Here is a 12836-nt window from a genome sequence, read left to right on the forward strand (position 1 = left end):
GGATTGTAGGACTCGGAAATCCAATGTGCTTGATACAAGTGCGTTCATGCCAAGCAGTACCTTCCTTTACTCTAACCTCATATTTATGTGGTTTTAATTCTAACATATGTACCTGTAAGTATGTTGTAAAGAAAAATCTGCATTCCAGAACCAATATCCCTTCCCCATTTTACAAGCAAAAGCCTCCATATCATAGCTTCAACTCTACCCGAGGAATACTGGGACTATGAAGGACTGACTGTGGCATAATCCCACTTTCGAGGTCCATGGCTGTTGAAATGCATATCCTTTTGCCCAGTAGCCTGCATGCTCCAGTTTCTGATAATCCTCAGCTGCATCCCAAATATTCAAGGCTGACAGAAAATGTAACTTGACTCTTTCAGCTCACTTGACATTCATTGTACATATACTTTTTACACATTACTGAAAATGAGCCATAGTTTAAGAATCGTGATTTGAAGAAAGAAAATTGACAGCGCTGGATATGTTTATCTGACCTGCTCATGCTCTCTCCTGGAAAAGCTCCTAAACCAGTATTACCAACACTCACCCCTAGCATCCAGGCCACTAGTTTAACAAGGGTTTGGCAGCAAGGTGCTGTTCACATGGCTCTCATCAGCACTTGAAGAGTTTGTTCTACTGAACAGCAGCAGCACACCATCCCTTTGACCACAAGTAGAGGAACAGCAAGAACATGTCTCCTGTTTAGGAATTACCTCTATTTCTGGGCTGCACCACTTTACAAGGGTTATTTTGGAAAAGTATCCCACTTACCCAAAATCCTTTCGAAGGGATTTGTTTAGTTCTAGGGGCAAATAAGTGTCATTAATAGCATGGCATCAAAGTAAGACGGACACAAGTGATCACAGCTCAAGGGTGTTTATTAAACTGTAAAATAGGTGAGATAAACGCCTAATGTAAATCTAAGATGGGAGCACGCTACGACCATCAAATAATATTGTCCAAGTGGAGTCTAGTCACGTAAAAGGGTCAATACTAAGAAACCTATTGCCAATCCTGATCGCTATGTTACAAAGTAGTGTGGGATAATGTTCATAAGAAAAGAAAGAAGTGTTCACAAAATGATAAGTCTGGATGTTATGGCCGGGGTCACCCTTGCCCACGTTTTTAGCATGAGACGAGGTGTGACTCTCGAGTGAGGCACACTCCTGGGCTTCTCCAGCACAAGCTTACAGTTCCTTTTGGTAGCCTTCAGGGCCTACTGTGCCCGAGTCTCTTCTCATGCAAAGACTCTTGCTTCAGAGTGCCTGATATGCCAAAACATCAAAACCAAAAGTTCTTTCTGTTAACCTTTTACATCGGGTGATACTCTTGGACCCCCCCCCCCCTCAGCCGGGCTCTGAACCTTCTCTGTCGTCACCATACCTTAGTCTGGTTCAGACCAACCATTCACTGTGGACATCCCTGTTGTATTCGTACTCGCCCTAATTTGCATGCATCCCTCACATTTGCTATAATAACAGTTTAGTTTCAAAGAGCCTTTCTAGACTCCTTAGGTTATTCCCTATTACCTAAGTCTGGATCTCAGCCCCCAGTCAGGCTTTCTCTAATGCCCACAGTCAGGCTTCACACAGTTGTAATATTCTCTTAGGGCCCGATTTAATAGAATCCAGCGCCGAAAAGGTGCAAGCGACGCACGCCGAGAAGAAGCATGCGCCAGCCATGGCGCAAAGAAAAAATTGCACGGCACGCGTCTTCATGGATTTCCCGAGGCATCACTAGCCATGTCACAAGGAATGTCAAGAAGCGGTAGTAACGCCACCAACACGCCCCCACGTGCAGTAAAAAGCAAGTAAAATGCGAAACCTAGCAGTTTCCACGCGATTTGGCTAGGGTGCGGACTGTGTAATCGCGTGGATACTCCTACGTGTCACCCGGACGCACCGTAACACACAAAAAGACTATTGGCAGACCCCTCCTGACGGTATACCCACACTCCAGCCCCCATCATCCGTGACCACACCCTGCAGGCGGCCCACACCACATGGGGACCCCCCCGTCACCCGTGACTCCACTCACCCCGCAGGCAGCCCACACCACATGGGACCCACATCACCCGTGACGCCACCCACCCCGGAGGCATCCCACACCACATGAGGATCCCCCAGCCACTATCACCCCATGTGCCACCCTGCAGGCAGCTCACACCACATGGGACCCCCTCAGCCCCCATCACACGTGATGCCACCCACCCTGCAGACAGGAACACACCACATGGGACCCCCAGTCCCCATCACACGTGATGCCACCCACCCCGCAGGCAGCCCACACCACATGGGACCCCCATCACCCATGATGCCACCTACCCCGCAGGCATCCCACACACCATGGGATGCCCCATCACGTGTGACACCACCCACCCCGCAGGCAGCCCACACCACATGGGACCCTCCAGCCTCCATCACCTCTTATGCCACCCTGCAGGCAGCCCACACCACATGGGACCCCTCCAACCCCCATCCCGCCACCCACCCCACATGGGACCCCCCAGTCCCCATCACCCGTGATGCCAGCCACCCCACACCACATGGGACCCCATCAACTGTGACGCCACCCACCGCAGCCCACACCACATGGGACCCACCCAGCCCCCATCACCCATGACTCCACCCGCAGGCAGCCCACACCACATGGGACCCCCCAAACCCCATCACCCGTGACGCCACCCTGCAGGCTGCCCACACCAAAAGGTACCCCCATCACCTGTAACGCCACCCACCCTGCAGGCAGCTCACATGCCATGGCGACCCCCCCCACGCCCCTATCACCTGTGACCACACCCCGCAGGCAGACGCACCACATGGGACCTCCCAGCCCCATTAACCCTGATGCTACCCTGCAGGCAGCCCACACCACGTTGGACCCCCCACACTCCTTCACCCCTGATGCCATGGGACCCCCCAATCTCCATCACCCCCTCATGGCACCCTGCAGGCAGCCCACACCACAAGGGACCCCCCATCGCCTGTGACGCCACCCACCCTGCAGGCAGCCCCTTCCCGATCGGACATCTGCATGCTGGATGTCAAAAGTGTGACAGGTTCGCTCCATCAATGGCGTGTCGAGCACCTTGACTGCTGTGTAGTGACACCACCCTCAACCCCCTGTAAAAAAAAAATAAAAAAATACCCTGCAAGCATAAACAAATGCATACACCTGTGCCACATCCAACAGTGTGGCAGCTGCTCAAACACAATTTCTGCCTGCAACCACCTCCCAACATGCATCTCACACAAGTGACTGGTAAAGTGAGGCCCTGCAGTCCATGTGACAAACTAATGCAAATAACCACCATGTCGACATAGTCACACAGTGACAGAATCCTAAGCACCCTCAATGTGTGTCACATGAACAGATACTGCCAAGGCGTGTCGCGGCCTGAGCCCCAATGAGCTCACATCACCAGAACAGATAATGCCTTGAGGGCAGCTCTAGGTATATCCAAAAGATCACATATATCAAAGATAAGGCGTAATAACAACTGGCTGTCAACCCAAGACAAAACACTCCTAAAAGTTGCTTCCCTTACGCATAAAGCTTTGAATAATGCTGCACCACGTTATTTGACAGACCGATTTGTAGTAAAAAAACACTTCTAGACCCTCAATAATTATCTCTCATATCAACAGCCTTATAATTCCTGGATTCAAATTGACTACGGCCGCGTGTGCCAGCTTCCCTGTCCGAGCGGCCCAATTATGGCACTCTCTACCCCATCCTTTACGCCTTGAGCAATCCTGCCAGAAATTTAGAACCAGCTATATCAACCAGCTGAAGTCCTCTAATAACTAGACATTTCTGCCCAGCTCTTCACACCACCTGTACTTATTCCCCACTCCACCTGTATATATTCATCCCTTATCCCATCCCTATTTATCTGTGTTCACCACTGCCTGTACATAATTATCTGTATTTTATTCTCCTTCTCATCGCTACTACCTGTATATTATCTTACTGCCACTGTATATGTATTTTACCTGTATATGTGTATTATCTGTAGTATCGCCTGTATATTATCTTCTGTAACCATGTAACCCAATCTTCGCATATTGAATACTGCTGCGCCCTTATACCCTCGGGTCGGGTGCGCATTATAAATGAATAAAACAAACAAACAAACATCACTGTACCTACCATGTGTGAAGGACATGACATCTCATCAAATGACATGTCAATCATAATGCGCGTATTCACAAGTGTAAGAAGCCGCAAAGAGTCTGGGGATGTGTAACACAGTACCGACAGACAGCAAGCTTTGTAGGGCAGGTGACATTGAGATGGCGCCAGTGTATGGGAAGTGGGGAAGGAGAAAAGTGGTTTGGCTGAGTGGGGAGTGCAGTAAATGTGATGGACACTAACACATACAAAAATGTAGAAAATTAAGAAACTGCGCACAGCTGGTGTCAAGTCCAAGCCGGAGTGCAGACCACAGGTGTAAAGTGCATGTAGGTGTCTGTTGCCAGACATAAAAACAGTCCAAGTGTGCTGGATGGCAAGGAAGCAGTGCGGGTGTGCAAGTGGCATGCAACGGGACATTTGGCTAAATTCCAAGGGCAGCCACGTGACCATTGCAGATACAGACCAGCAGGTCAGAGGAGTACCAAAAGCACAAGCAAAGAGGGGAGTGACTCAAGTTCTGAATGACTATATGGCAATCAGAAAGGGCCCTACCCACCGAGACTGCTGCATCACTCTAAAAGAATGTCATAAATATAGCAATGGCAAAGTGACTGCCAGTGCAAGATAGCCAACAGCAGCACACATAATGAAAACCGCACAAACACATGCAGGTGAAGATGAAAGCACACCTTTTGCGTTACACTGCTTCAAGCAATTCCTGGGAAAATAATGTGAAGAGTTCACTCCAATGAGTCTACCCTCCTCTTCCCGCCCCCACCCAAACACAGTGAGGACCAATACACAGTGATGGTGCACATCTGATAGCAAATGAGACTCCACTGTGCATACTGAAACTCCCACTTCACACTCATCCAGTTGTCATGCACATGTGCAACAGCAACATGCAAATGGATAGCAAACATGACGCATGCAAGTAAGCACACACATGACTGACAATGGTCCTTACCTGGGACACCAAGCAGAGAAACAAAATCAGTAAATATGAGAAAAATAAATTCAGAGAAGCCATTAGTGTGAGTAATCAAATCATAATCTATTAGCCAGTTGTATTAAGGTCCTACAAACTGCAAAAAACATGCAATATGTACATTGGAAAAATAAGAAAATGTCCAAACTAAACTTCCTAATATGTACAATAAAAAAGTGAAGTATGTCCATGCCCGTAAGTGTTATAAAAACACAATGACATTTTGAAATAAAAGTAATTCCTGCAATTTCAAAACCAAATAAAATAAAACCAGTAAACTATGTACAAAGAAACATGGAGCAAAGTCCAATTTGCACTCCAAATAAAAAAAGAATGTAAGTCGCACACAAACAGCTATGTACAAAACAGTGGAGTGTGTAGTCCAAAAACTCCAAATCATAAAAAAATAAATAAAGGAAACTTGTCACTAAACTATTTACATGGGCAGTGGGCTAGTCCTTCTTCTCACCATGCTCCCTCATAGTCTCGGCCAGGGCATCATCGAACACTGCGTCCTCTTCCCCTAGGCGGGCCTCCGCTCTCACCTTTAGGGCTTGCAGGGACTCCGGCATGCTCCTCTCCCACTCCCTGCAAGTCTCCTAGAGGACCTCAACCCGCCTCTCTGCCTGACGCAGTGAATTCTCTGCCCTGGCCATGCTTGCCTCCCGTGTCTGCTGCCGCTCTGCCCCGATCTGCTGGCCCAACCGCTCCAACACGTAAGACATCCTTTGGGTAAGGTCCACGTTTGCCTCCTGCCTGATGGCCGATACCTGCCTCATTGAGATGGAATGCCCCGAGTACTGTAGCCTCCTACTCCGAGCCTGCTGCTGCCAAATAGCCTGGTGCCTGCTCCTTAAGGACAGCCTCTGGGATGACAACCCTGCAGCCATCTTGCATGTGCCCTGCTCCTTGGTGCCTGCTCTCCCTCCTTGGCCACAGCTCCCGTCGCTGGCTGGATCTGCGTGGTGACCACCTCGGCTGATCCAACTTCTACTCCCGACTCTGGCAGGGATGTGATCTTCACCAGACTGGCTGCCGTGTTTGGGACAGGTACACAGGGGGCCCTGGTGGTATCTGGGCTGGAAGGCGGCAGGGAGGATGACTGGTGCACAGAGGAGGAAGACGAGGAGGGGGAGTCGCTGAACTGGCCAGTCCACGCACCCATTTCGAGACCAGGAAATGTGCTAGGTAGTCCACGAGACACAAGACCTCATCGTGATGATGTGCAAGCCCCTGTACGCCTCATGATACCGGCTATCAACGGTCCCACCCTGTGCCGAATGGCGACATCTGCAGGTATTGGTGTTTCCGTTTGTGTGGAAACATTCGCCACTTTCGGATGGGTCCGTCCTGGGGCATGCCCACAGGTGCATGCTGGCGCAGTAGCAGTCCCGGGGACAGGATTAGGCACAGGCACCTCAATGGCAACCTGCACTGCCTCCTGCCCCGGAGTCTGGACTGTACCAGTCACACCCACCTCATCACCCCCGCCGGGCCCCATGGACTGGGCTGATCTGCCTCCTCCTCCTCCTCCTCCCTGGATGCCTCTCCATCGTCTTCTGCATTGGATTGCCCCTGTGTGACCTCACCTGTCCCTCCCACTGGCGAGGAGTCCATGACCACCTTCGCCCTCTTGGACCTCCCCTCAGCAGCTGCAGCCGTTGTCTCTGACACGGCACCAGTTTCCTCACTCCCTGAAGATAAAATTACCTGGGAGCGTAACTGGGCCTTGCGTCTGTGCCTGGTGGAGGCATCCCTGCTGCCTTGCTCCACAGCACCTTCTCCGTTCTCTTCTTCCAACGTCGCTGTGGATAGGAAGACATAGAAAAAAATACATCAGGGTACTGTACATTTGTGTGTATGGCACAAAACATATGCACACGAATTGCACTGGCAAAGGCCACACACATCACCCTCCACAACACACTGGTACGTGCAATGAACACACAAGCACATACATGACTGTCCTTCATAACAGTCAATCACATCCTTGGACAAGGGACTGCCAGCACCTACAAATTGTGCATGCCCCTCACATGCATAATGGGACATACACATGTCATTCACACACATCACCTGACAGTCCTGAGGCAGGGCATGGAGCCATCACTCAATGTCAATTTGCCAGCAAGAGTCCAGCACACATTCAAATGCTCCAGTAACATCCATCCAGGAGTGTTGGCCAGTCACAAACTCACTTCTCAGACACATGCACATGTACACCATGCATGTCCATGATGTTGCCGACAGCACCCATGTCACACCCCTCACACGGCCACGTCCATACACCTATATGCAACCATGTGCACTTTGTTACATGCTGCATCACACATTGCAACTGAAACACCGTTGATGTCACACATGCTTGAATGGACGCACATGCAGCACTGTATGGGACATGCACACAGACATTCGTACAAGAGGCATGCCTGACATAAGGTCAAGGTGCACACTCCAACTGCACATCAACATAAACATGCGCTGTGGAGGACAACAACACATGGACACTTACCAGTCGACTCCAGACAGAGCTGCAAATCCATGACCTGGGCGTGCAGCGCTGGGTAGAAACTTTCCAGGACCTGCATGTTGTCTGTGTTCAACCGGTCCCAGCGCCCCCCTTGGCTCACACCAACCTTGTGGAAGCGCTGGGCCTTGTTGAGGGTACTGGCTTTGAAGTCCTCCCAGTGCTTGTGGACATGGTGGAAGTCCCAGGGAGCCATCCCCTCCGAGTTGATGGCACCCACGATGCCGGCCCAGATCATCTTCCGTTCTTCCTTGCCGTCTTGCATTGGTCTGTGGAAGAGTGCATCATAATGCCGCAGGACTTGCTCCACCAGGATGTCAACTTCACTTGTGGTGAAGCTGACAGCCATCTGTCTCGCTGACTTGGGGTTGCCACTTGCCTCTGATGTTGGTTCAGACATGGTAACCCCCGAGGCAGGTGTGGGTGGGCAAGGTGGTCTGGCACGTCGGGAGTCTTCTGGATCAGCAGAGGTGGTCACAGGTCTGACGACAGAAGCACTGGCAATGGCTGTACAGCAGGCACCAAAATTGCAGGGCATGCGAGCAGCAGGCACACAGTGGGCAGGCAGTAGCAGATGGCTCCTAGGAGGCAGCGCAGGGCACTTGGAGGCAGGTAAATGGCTGGTAGGCAGGAGCGTGGGTCTCCCGTGTTACTCGCCTGGCCGTCGGAAACAGAGTGACTCCGCATGTGCGGAAAGCGCACATTACCATTAAATCAGAGGCAAGGGCCTAAGCGTGTAAGTCATGTGACACGCGCTGAACGTTGGGTGTGGAGTTCAGGATCGGGATAAAGTAGTGTGTATGAGACCATCACACGCTTGTGCAAGTTCTATTTGGACGAACCTGTGGCCTTCGTTTCCACACAATCGCTTCAGTCCTGTGACCGTTGCAAGCTTTTTGTTTTGGTGGGGGATTTGCCTCTTGTACTTTTGAGGCGGACAGTGATTTGCGTACACATTTTGCATACTGTTGGTGCCACGGTGTGTCACGTACCCCCCTTACTTAACATCACAGTAGCTCACGTGTCCTTCGTGTACGTATTTATTGTGTTGCTGGGTGCCACAGCGTACTGCGTGATGTTTGTTCTTTTGACGTGGGCTGCCGAGGCCTCACATACACGTATTATTCATTTTTAGGGTGCCTGTGCGTTACGCAGCACATCTCTCCCCCCCCCCCCCCCCGCACCCCTGGGGTTACATTGAGCCTTGCAGGAGCAAACTGGTACGTTTAACATCCCGTACACTGCCCCGTTACTGAATTGCCCAGGACAATTGATAGCTGTGCCTCCCATTGCACCATTCCATCAGTGCCATGAGTGGGAGGGCAACAAGTGGGAAGGGTGGAAGAGGTTCCCTAGGACATGCAGGGAGAGCTATACCCCCCACCCAACAGGGTCAGGGAGATGCAGCTGATGCTGACATTCCCAGCGCCTGGGGTCGTGGAGCAGCATTTCCATCTGCTGTCCACACCAGGCACGGTCAGCAAGCTGCAACAACCACCACCCATGCTCCGGGTCACCCAGCCAGGCCTGTAGTGGTCCTGGCCCAGGCCCACAGAGACCCAGGGCAGATGTCCTTGTCTCCAAGGGCAAGAGATGTGTGGACAAAGGTCCTGGCACGAGCACCAAGGTACAGATGCCTGCAAGGATACCTACAGTCACAGCATCAGTGGGTGATGCCACAGCCCAGTCCACCAGTGCACCAGCCCCTACTGACCCAAGTGGTCCCATCCACTCAGGGTCTGCACGACCTTGCAAGAAGGCAAAGCGTGCAGTAGGTGAACGGGCTCAGACCCAAGGCACGGCACAGGAGACCCACACTTCGAGGAAAAGGAGCTTCAGTGATGAGGAAACTCCAGATCCTCGTGGACTACGTGCGGCAACACTAACGTGACATGCTTGTGCGGGCAGGGAGCACACATACGCCTGCCCAGGTATGGCCCACTGGCAGTGCGTCACCGATTGAATCAATGCCTTGGGCAATGACAGCCTTCGAGCTACTGAGGCAGTGAAGCGTTGGAATGACCTCCGGCGCTGAGCCAAAGTTAAGCTGGGTGCCAGCGACTCCTCTACCCTGGTGACTGGAGGTGGGACACCACGAGAGGACGAATAACTCACTCCACATGAAGAGATCATTAGTGATATGATTGATGTGGAGCAGATCCAAGGCATGGGAGACCTGCCAATTTGAGGGAATGTCTGGTGAGTGATGATGCGTGCGTGTCCAGGACATGTGTATGTTGCTTGGATGAAGTGTAATGATTGTCTGGCAGTTCGGCCTGGGTGAACCATGTCATGGTGGACTGACAAGTGCTTGTTGTCCTGCAGACTGCATACGCCCAATGTGCTGCACATTGTGACAATCCTCATCACCACACTTGCTCACTCCTTCCATGTCCATCTCTGTCCAGCCTCTCTTGGCCCTCTTCCTGCTCCAACCTGTGATGGCGGACAGCCTGTGATAATCTTCCACTCCACTCTCGCCTTCTCTCCGCACATTCCTGATGACTCTGAGAGGTCACCCTGCCAGCAGCACCTCCTCAGAGATATTCTTCCTTTCCTCTCCTTCCCCCAGAAGCTCACTGTCTCCAGATGACTGGCCATTCCTATGGTGGGGTACTGCAACATCCTGTACCAAGATTTCTGTGCTTCTACTCTTTTTTTTCTGCAACTCATCCAGAACTGGACTGTGGGAATTGTCCTTTTGTCTTGGGGCCAGGTATTGTATCTCCCTAGGACTGTGATGATGGCACTGGCTCCCAGTGGCTATGACTGTTCATTTCCTAACCCTGTGCATTGCCCAGAAGGCCTTGTGGGTCCTGGGGCCCCAGTTCCTTCAACTCCATCTTCCAAATTTCGCTTCCTTCTCATGGTCTTTGATCATTCCTTTCCTACTCCCTCAGGGTCAGTTACTTCTCATAGAAATTAGTTGGTGGTTGGTTAATGTCTATCTTCGGCTGGGGCCTCCCTCTGGTACAGCCTCCCTGCCTCAATGGAACTGGAGGTGAACCTTCTCTGGGTCTGGAGGCACTTCTGATGTTCTCTCATGTTTTGTGCTTTCTCTCCTCCTCTCCCCTGCTGGAGTCCTGGATGACTGAGAAAATGCACTAGTCACCTGCCCACACTCTGATCTCCGACATGGGCCTCTGAGCCACCAGTTGAATCCCTGCACTGCATCCCTGCCATCCCCCACACTCGGTGGCAGTTTACTGTATCCCTACAACCCTCTACCAGCAATTGACACCGTATGTCTGCACTTGTGCTTCCACTGCAACCAGCCCGCTGCATTTTCATTATTGATTTTGTGTTATGTAGAGTGTATGTGTGGTCTGGTAAAGGAAGGAGATGTGGTATGTAGTGACTGTCTGTGTGCTGCTGCGAGTCTGTGATGTCACATGGAGTGTTGCTGTGAGAATGATGGAATGCTGATCTGAGGGTTCCAGACTGAGGCAGTTTGAGCTCGCCTGCCTGGGAGATGGGGGCCACTGCTGATAATACTCCATACTCTTGTATTTACCTTCATGTTAATGTAACTTAAGTACTTGTAATAAACCTAAGCAGTTACCCAAGAAAGCCAGGAAGTCACTTTATAACAATGGCGACGAGTTGGTCTTAGAAAGGAGAACCTGCGTGAAGGAGCTGAAGAAGCCTGCTGCGGGGGGGGGTCCAGGAAGAGGATGAACAAGGAGGACCGCGCTGCCCCCAAGACAAGTAAGGCCCATCACCCAGGGCATCAAGGTGGAGAAGGAAGAAAGCTACAAAGCCCCTTTTCAAGAGGGATCAGCTGTCCGCAAGTTGGAGGGAGAGCTGGGTCAAAGGGGGCTGAAGAAAGAAGCAGGGCCATTGGAAGTGAGATAGGCCCTTAAGGTGAGGAAGTCCACAAGAGAAGGGGTCTCCCTTGAAGTGAGAAGCTAGATGGAGAAGGGAGTGAGAAGTCTATAGGAGAAGATGGGGACTGTCATCCCATGCGTTGAAGCTCCCTAGGTGTAGGGAAACCCCAAGGGCAGAACAGATTGAAGTGTATAAAGTGAATTTGCCCAAGAGGAGTGATGCGCCCATACTTTCAGAAGGAGTAGAGGTGTGCCATGGCAGTGTCTCATAATAAAACATTTTTAAAAAGTAGCTGTGTTTTTTTTAGAACTGCAGTAGATGCGTCTCGTAATGTGAAGAACGGGACCAGAAATCCCATGGAAAAGCAGAGGGGTTCCCATGAAAATTCGAGAGATGAAAAGGAATTGGACAGAGCTGTGCCGAGAAGTAACGGTTACTCTCTCACCGTGTATGTGTGGCGGTTGGGAACGGAGAGCTCCATGAGGTGCCGGGCTCTATGCGGCAATAATGACATCATAGGAGGCCCTGGTGTGTTGGCAATCCGGTGGAACGCGAGTGTAGCGTTCGAATAGAGAACTGTTTAGAGTTGAACTGTGTGATTTGATGATGCGCGACGCAGCGCATACGGCAGAGCTTCTGAAGAAAGCACCTGCAGTTGCGTTGCAACGTGATGAGGACGTGAATCCAACGCTGTATTTGTTTACTGCTAAAAATGTGACAGCAGCTGTCTGCGGTTACGGTGACTAAGTTATAAGAAATGCAGGCAGATAAGAGATGCAGGCAGTAGACAAGAACGGGAGGTGTCGTCTACGATCAGTTGTTCTGAGGTCGAGTTGTGGATGGAGGAGTGGAGTGCAGGTGCCCTCCGCTGACTTTGGATGTTCATGCAGAGGGAAATGAACTGCTTTAAAGTGAGGAGGCATGATATAAAAGCATTGCAGTCAGAGTTAATGAAAAACAGAGACCTGAAAGGAAAATTTGTCCAGGTCAGCAAGCACATTTATGAAGGAGCATTGGGGAATGACTCTGAACTTTGGTGTTTGGTCAATCACAGTGAAGAAATTAAGTGGAACAGTTGAAGTTGCATAACACAAGTGTGGAGAAGATGCACTGTATCCTTTTCTATGAAGTGAAGTTGTGTGTAAGATTCTGTGAGTTAGTTATAACAAGTTAAAGGATTTGCAGGTTAAGGGTGCAGATCACCAAAGGACTTTTAGAAAAGTTAGTGTTATGTTAACGTGCAGATCAAAGTAAGCCATGAAGAAGTGAAGTTTTGAAATTAGCCTGTGTTTCATTGAATGGAGTTACTTGTGGAAGAATGGGCTAGTATAATCTTCTTGAGGATTTTCAGAA

At 50.7% G+C, this 12836-nt stretch overlaps 1 protein-coding gene across 3 annotated transcripts in view; it reads left to right on the forward strand.

The window, feature by feature from the left end:
* TBC1D12 (TBC1 domain family member 12) overlaps nt 1-12836 on the forward strand; it is a 684903-nt gene that overhangs the window by 61873 nt on the left and 610194 nt on the right. The gene's annotated exons all lie outside the window — the stretch shown is intronic.

This window comes from Ambystoma mexicanum, chromosome 8, assembly GCF_040938575.1.
Source record: "Ambystoma mexicanum isolate Mex_15411 chromosome 8, UKY_AmexF1_1, whole genome shotgun sequence".
Classification (NCBI taxonomy): Eukaryota; Metazoa; Chordata; class Amphibia; order Caudata; family Ambystomatidae; genus Ambystoma; species Ambystoma mexicanum.